Genomic DNA, 8,107 nt, shown 5'->3' on the forward strand with positions numbered 1-8,107 from the left:
CATCTTTTCATATGTCTATTGGCCATCTGTATGTCCTCTTTGGAGAAATATCTATTTAGGTCCTCTAATTTTTAATTAGATTGTTTTGTTGTTTGATGTTGAGTTGTATGAGTTCTTTATAAATTTTGGATATTAACTTCTTATTGGATGTATCATTGGTGAATATCTCCTCCCAATCTATAGGTTGTCTCTTTGTCTTGCTGATTTCCTTTGCTATGCAAAAACTTTTTAGTTTGATGTAGTCCCGTTTTATTTTTTCTTTTGTTTCCCTTGCCAGCTGAAGTATATCAGAAAAAATATTACTAAGAGTAATATCAGAGTTTACTGCCTATGTTTTCTTCTAGAAGTTTTATGGTTTGGGGTCTTATATTTAAGTCAAGTCTTTAATCCATTTTGAACCTTTTCTTGTATACAATATAAGAAGGCAGTCTAGTTTTATTTTTTTGCATGTATCTGTCCAGTTTTTCCAATACTACTTATTGACTAGACTGTCTTTACTTTGTTGTATATTCTTTCCATAGGTTAATTGACCATATAGGCATGGGTTTATTTCTGGGCTCTTCATTCTGTTCCATTGATCTATGTGTCTGTTTTTATTACAGTACCATGCTGTTTTGATTACTAGAGCCTTGTAGTACAGTTTGATATCAGGTATTGTGATACCTCCAACTTTGTTTTTTTCTCAAGATTTCTATGGTTATTCTAAGTCTTTTGTGGTTCCATATAAATTTTAGGATTATTTATTCTAGTTTTGTGAAAAATGCCATTGGTATTTTGATAGGGATTGCTCTGAATCTATAGATGGCTTTGGGTAGTATAGACATTTTAACAATGTTAATTCTTCCTATCCATGAGCATGGGACACTTTCATTTATTTTCCAAGTACAGGTCTTTTACCTCCTTGGTTAAATTTATTCCTAAGAATTTTATTATTTCTTTGATGCAGTTGTAAATGGGATTGTTTTCTTAATTTCTCTTTCTGATAGTTTGTTATTGGTATATAAAAATGCAACTAATTTCTTAGTTAATTTTGTATAATGAGATTTTACTGAATTCATTTATCAGTTCCAATTGTTTTATTGGTAGAATTTTTAAGGTTCTCTCTATATAGTATCATATATTGAGATGTGCAAATAATGACAGTTTTACTTCTTCCTTTCTAATTTGGATGACTTTTATTTCTTTTTCTTGTCTGATTTCTGTGCTTAGGACGTTCACATTTTCATTTCTTTATTGTTCAGTTAGATAGCCTCTTGTGGAGTATCTATTCAAATATCTTGCCAAGTTTTCTTTTCGGTTGACTGTTTTACTTGATGGTATGTAGGGGTTCCTCTTATATTCTGAACACGAGTCTTCTATTGGTTATATATGTTGCAAATATATCTCCCATTCTGTGAACTGCCTTTTTACTCTTAGTCTTTTTTTATTTTTCTGAAGAAAAATACATCTTAATGTAATCTAATATATCAGTGTTCTCTTTATGACAAGTATTTCTTGTGTCCTGTTATGAACTCTTTCATGTCCTAAGTTCATGAAGATATTCTATGTTTTCTTCTAGAAAAAAAAACTATTTTTTGTTTTATCTTTCCCCTTTTGACTTACAAACTTCCAAGAACTGATTTTTGTATATGTCAAGAATTGTGCAGGGTACGAGAATTTGCCCTACTTACAGGCTTAAAAATTAGCCTATTACCATTTCATGAATGCTGGCAGAAGACATGAGATTGCTGGATCAGAGAAAAAGAACTTTATTACTCATGACAAGAACAGTAATGCAGAGCTTCATGTCTGTGTTGGTTCCTCATGCCCTACAAATCCTACAGTGTAAGGTAAGTGGGTCCAGATGGATGCTCGCCCATGCAGCACTTTGTATTACAGGAGGGAAACACTGAGTTTGGGGGATTCACTACTTCTATAGCAAACTGAAGCAAGCTCACTCTTTTTTGAAAGGAGACAACACTTCACCCTTAAGGTTGCTTGCTGCAAATGCAACCTTGAGAAATGGCCTAGGTAAAGAATAATCAGGGCCCTGTATTCTTGGCATATCCAGCAAGAACGTGCAGGTCCATGGAAGAGTGCCTCTCAAAACTATCTACCCCAACATGTTCTTGGATGAACCCAAATATTTATATAACTGTATCACTCTGTCTGCTACTTAATTTGACCAACAGAGGCTGAACCAAATCTGTTCAATTTGTCTCTTAAAGCATTTAATGAAGGCTACTATCAACAGTGGGCCAAGTAGCAAGATAAAGCCATCCTGCAGTATGACCTCAATAGCACCCACCAAGGTCCCAGACTCAGCTAACTGTAAATAAGTATGGGAGAAAGGGAAACCAGTAGGTCTTATTTTAGATAGACAGGATGTATCAAAGTCCAGTGTTTTAGACTGTTAATTCAATGACTACATTTTTCTTTCCTGGAGCTTTTAATTAAAAAAAAAAAAAATCTGTTATTTTATCTGTATTCTTCCTTAAAGAGTAACTGTTCCTTCATTTTTGAACATTTCTAATATATTTGTTTAAACATACCTTTCAAATTGTTCTATCATCTGTAGTTCCTGAAGTGTCAATTCTATTTCCTGTTGAGTCTCTTTCATGCTATTTTTTTCCCTTACATGCTTTGTAAATTTTGACTGCTAACTCTTCTTTTCTAAAAGTAATTTTGTATGACAGTCGTATGTTGTTTGTGTTATGAAGGCATCCCCATGTGAAGTTTTGAATTTTATTCGTTTAAGGGCTGTGTCTTAGTCCATTCAGGCTATTAAAAAAAAAAAAATACCACAGACTGGATAGTTTATACACAACAGAAATTTAATTCCTATAGTTCTAGATGCTGGAATTATGAGATCAGGGTGCCAGCATGGCTGGGTGAGGGTCCTCTTCTTGGTTCACAGCCAGAACTTTCTCTGTGTTCTCAGATGGTGGAAGGGACTAGGAATCTCTCTGGAGCCTCTTTTATAAAGGTATTAATCTCATTCATGGAGGTTCCACTGTTATGATTTAAATACCTCCCAAAGTCCCTAACTACTAATACCATTACCTTTTGGGGTTGGGACTTCAATTTATAAATCTGAGGGTTACAAAAACTTTCAAACCATAGCGACTCCATGAGTTTTCACAAATTCCAAAGCATAGTTAATGTTATTTATTCATCTTGAGGATTCTTCAACATATTCACAGTGAAAATTCAAATGATACAACTGTGCATATTAAAGTCAAGATAACAGTTTTTCCACAGGAATTCTACTTTTGGTTGGAACTTTATATCCTTGTCATTGAATGTGAGCTGCCCTGGAAGAGTGTGCTCTCAAGCTAGGTGACTCTGAAGTAGAGGTGTATTATGAAGGGGCTGAGTAATAGAAGCTACCTACTGACCCTTCTCCCCACAAGCAGAAAGTAATCTCCCTGATTAGTCTAGTACCCACCTGGCACTATACATGGTAATTACAATATTATTGACTATATTCCCTATATTCCCTTTGCTGTACTTTATAATCCTGCCATAATATTTTCATTACTTTAAAATCTCGAACCCATTAGCAGTAACCTGCCAATCTTCCTCATCTCCCTCAGCCAAGGGAACTATCAATCTACTTCTGTCTCTCTAGATTAGCCTATTTTGCACATTTTATACAAATGGAATCATATGACATGTAGCCTTTTGTAACACATACTGGCATTTTGTTCCTTTTTGTTGCTAAATAATATTCCATTGTATAAATATGCTACTTTTTGTTTACCCATACATCAGTTTATGGACATTTGGATTGTTTCCACTTTTTGGCTATTATGGATAATGCTATTATAAACATTCATGTATAAATTTTTGGGTAAACATGTTGTTTTCATTTCTCTTGGGGACATATCTAGGAGTTCAATTGCTGGGTCACATAAACTGCTGGGTCATAGGATAATTTTATGTATACACTTTTGAGGAACTACCAAATTGTTTTCCAAAGTAGCTGTACCATTTTACACCCTGCCAGCAGTGTATGAAGGTTCTAATACTATCCTTTTCAACATTTGACATTATCTGTCTTTTTGGTTACAGCTATCCTAGTGGCTACGAAATAGTATCTCACTGTGGTTTTGATTTGCACTTCACTGATGGCTAATGGTGTTGAGCATCTCTGTATATGTTTGTTGGCCATTTGTGTATCATCTTTACAGAACTGCCTAGTCAGATCCTTTTTTCATTCTTAAGTTGTTTTGCTAGTTATAGGACTCTTAGCTGAGTTTTTAGTTCAGCACTTTGAATATGTCATCCCACTGTTTTCTGCCTCCATTATTTCTGGTGAGAAGTCCACTGTTAATCTTGTTTGGGTTCTCTTGTACATGTGTAATTTTTATTTTGTAGCTTTCAAGATTTTCTTCTGGCCTTTGGCTTCAGCATTTTTACTATAATATTTCTATGTATAGATTACTTTGTGTTTACCTTACAAATTCACTGAGTTAATTTCAATTAATCGAGTTTCTTGGGTGGGTTGATTAATGTTTCTCATTAAATCTGACTTTTAGCTATTATCTTGTCAAAAAGATTTCTCTTCCTTTCTCTCTCTTCATTCTAGTACTCCCATTGCATGTATGTTGACATACTTAATGAGGTCTCATACTTGTCCAAGGTTCTGTTCCATTTTCTTTATCTTATTTTCTTTCTGTTCTTCAAATGCATACTTTCTATTGATTTATTTTCAAGTTCATTAATTCTTTCTTCTGCCAGTTCAAATCTTCTGTTGAGTCTCTCTAAAGTATTTTTAAAAATTTCAATTAATGCACTTTTTCAATTTCCATTTGGTTCTTTTTTTACATATAATTCCTATCTATTTAATGATATTCTCTACTTTATGAGACAATGTCATCATACCTTTCTTCTTTTATTTTCCTTTTTAAAAACTGAAGTGAATCTACAGCCATGCCACCCTGAACAAGACTGATCCTGTCTGATCTTGGAAGCTAAGCAGGGTCGGACCTGGTTAGTACTTGGATGGGAGACCACCTAGGAAGACAAGGTGCTGTAAGCGTAAAAAATGAAAAATAAGGAATTGTAAGCTGACAAGGTCCTTGCAATCTGTGAGGTTAACCAAGGGTTGCCTTGCCTAAAAAATAAAAAATTAAAAATTAAAATTGAGGTGAAAATCACATAACATAAAATTAATCATTTAAAGTGTACAATTCAGTGGCATTTTGTACATTCACAATATTGTACAACAACCACCCTATCTAGTACATTTTCATTAGCCCAAAAGAAAACCGTACCAATTAAAGAGTCAGTCCACATTCCTTTCTTCCACTAGTACCTGGCACTACCAACGTGCTTTCCGTTGCTATAGACTTATTTATTTCAGATATTTCATATAAGTAAATTCATACAATATGTAGCCTTTCATGTCTGGCTTCTTCCACTTAGCATAATGTTTCTAAGGTTCATTCATGTTGTAGCATGGACTGGTACTTTATTCCTTTTTACGGCTGAATGACATTTCATTTATTGTTTCATTTGGTGAATAACATTTTATTGTTTCATTTGGTGATGTATATTTTGGTTCTTTCCACCTTTTGACTATTGTGAATAGTGCTGCTATGAACATTTGTGTACAAGTATTTGTTTATCTAGTTTCAATTCTGTTGGGTATATACTTAGAAGTGGAATTGCTCAGTAATGTAATTCTATGTTTAACTTTTTGAGGAAGTGCCAAACTGTTTTCCACTTGACTTCTTTAAGTATAGCTTTCTTTAGATCTCTGAACTAATTTATAATAGTTTCTTTGAAGTCTAACATCAGGGTCCTCTCAAAGAGTTTCTGTTGCCTGTTTTTTCCTCCTGTGTATGGATGGATCATACTTTGTTTCTTTGCTTATCTTCCAATTTTTTTTTGAAAACTGTTTAGATAATATAATGCAGTAAATCTAAATACAGATTCCCCCGCTCCTGACTTGTGATTGTTTACTTGTTTAGTGACATGGCAAGACTATTTTAGTGAAGTTTATTTCCCTCACTGTATGCAACTTCTGATGTTGCTCCTTGGTGGGCATAGCCTTGAACATAAGTATTGTCACCCTGGGATGACAGTGGTATTAGCTGGGCTCTCTTTGACTATCTCTTTCTTTGATTATTCTATTACGCCTCTATTGGTATCACACCAAGCTGTTAGCCATCATTCATTGCAGATTGATTGCTCTAATGTTTTCAACAATGCCTGGGAGTATAAATTGCTCCAAAATGTCATCTAATTCACTTTGGACTCCTCTTTGGTTAGTTCCTAAGGTTTGTTCTGATCTCAAGACTCTTCTTAGATGTCTCTTTCCTGGGTTTTCTCTAGTAAACTTGTTGGCCTATGTTTAGCTTGCCTCTCACATGAAGCTATTAGCCTCTTTATAATTACTTAATATCAAAATCTCCATTGATTTTGAGAGTCCTTAGGCTTGAACTTCACCTGCCCTCTATTTCAAATAAAGTTAGTTTCTTGAGACTGTGGTATTCTTTGTTTTGCAGCTTGCCTCTCTCCCTGGAAAAACCTCTGAGCCACAATTTCAGAGCTGGGAGCAGGGATAATGATATGCTTCTCTCTGAATGACAACGCTGATTTAGGAGCAGGATGCTGGGCAATGGCCTCTGGTCTTCTTGACTTGCCTCTTCTAGGATAGAACTCTTTAGCCAAACTTATATTAGACAACTGCATAGCCTTAGATAACCTAACTGCCCAACAAGGAGGTACATGTGCTGTAACTTGTAAAAAAATGTTTACATGTAATAAATCAAGAATTGTTACCCCAAATCTAAAAGATCTTAAAGATCAGATACTAATCTTTCATCAAATAGGCAACACTTCTTCTACTGATGTATTTCATTGATTAAATCTCAGCTCCTGAGATTTTTTTCAATCCTTGGCTATTATTATTCTCCCTACAATCATATTAACCTCCCTAGTGCATTGTAGCCTCTCAAGAGTTTTAAATGCCTTTCAGCAACCATTCACACATCCAATATTATCTACCAGGATTAGACAGACAACTTGAAGCATTCAGTATCTCACCGCCCATGTCCAAGATGACTAGGCAACTATAGGTAACAGTGATTACATGACCATTGATCCCAATGACTACATCGACAGTGGTAGCGAGAATAACAATATATTTGTTCACACTCTTAGCTTGCTGAATGACCAAGAGGGAGAAGTTTTTAAAATAAAATAAAATGGAGTCCAGGCTTGAAAATCCCACAAGCAAACCAAACCAGTTAGGACACATAAGTGAAACTTAATCTACTTTATTTCATGAACAAAGCAAAATTTAACAGGTTATCTCTTGTAAATACCTCTGATAACTTAAATAGTCTTCCTAAAATAGTATAGGATAATCACTTTTAAGAACTCCCTGCTGTTTGTAAACTCCTATTGGAATAACTATCGTTAAAGGTTAACAACTTCCTCGTTGTCACTTTATAAACCATCCTGTAACTACCTGTCTCTGAGCTACTTGTTTCTCTCCCAATGAAACATTCATATCAAGTAAAGCTCTCTGAAATTTCTTTTGACACTAGGTATCCCTCTAAGGACTTTACATAAGTTAAGTTTATTACTCGCTACAACTCCATGAGATAGGTACTGTTATACTAATTTTATAGATCGAGAACTCGGGCACAGAAAGAGAATGCTACTCTCCCATGGCCATACAGCTGGTGAATGGCAGAACTGGCAGTTGAACCCAACAATCGCAGTCAAGAATCCGTGCTGCCTCAAAGAATCAGTATTTATCCCAGTTATAGTGACTGGGTGAAACACCGCTGAAGGCTTTTGACAGCCCCATTTAGTGTTTGTTCCACCAAGGCCTTCAGCTCCCGTCACAAACAGGCCACTGCCAGGAACTACCGGGGCGTCGAGCTGTCAAGGATGCCTGGGAATTCGGACAAGGGCAGAAAACAGAGGGGCAGCCCACTTGGACACAACTGTCCTCACCGAGGGATGACAAATCAAGAATCTAGGAAGAGAAACAGCAGCGGGACCTCTACGGAGGTCGGGGGATGGGAAGGGGACGGAAGGGAGAGAGGCGCAGCCCCCTCCTCCCTCCAAGCGGGGGAGGTGCTGGGCCAGGGAGAAGGGGAGGTGG

The 8,107-nt window shown here is 35.9% G+C and overlaps 1 protein-coding gene and 1 pseudogene across 3 annotated transcripts in view; one reads left to right on the forward strand and one right to left on the reverse strand.

Annotated features, from left to right (window-relative positions):
- AMN1 (antagonist of mitotic exit network 1 homolog) overlaps nucleotides 1-8,107 on the reverse strand; it is a 43,650-nt gene that overhangs the window by 33,429 nt on the left and 2,114 nt on the right. The window contains exon 1 of one of the 3 annotated variants that reach the window (XM_023532393.1): nucleotides 4,867-4,913. The exons of the other annotated variants lie outside the window; for them this stretch is intronic. The gene's annotated coding sequence lies outside the window, so the exon portion shown is untranslated. Of the gene's footprint in view, nucleotides 1-4,866; nucleotides 4,914-8,107 lie in introns of those variants that run through there. 3 annotated transcript variants of the gene reach the window in all.
- On the forward strand, nucleotides 4,905-5,023 carry LOC111741902 (annotated as a pseudogene).

The sequence above is a fragment of the Pteropus vampyrus genome, unplaced genomic scaffold (assembly GCF_000151845.1).
Source record: "Pteropus vampyrus isolate Shadow unplaced genomic scaffold, Pvam_2.0 Scaffold82, whole genome shotgun sequence".
Lineage (NCBI taxonomy): Eukaryota > Metazoa > Chordata > Mammalia > Chiroptera > Pteropodidae > Pteropus > Pteropus vampyrus.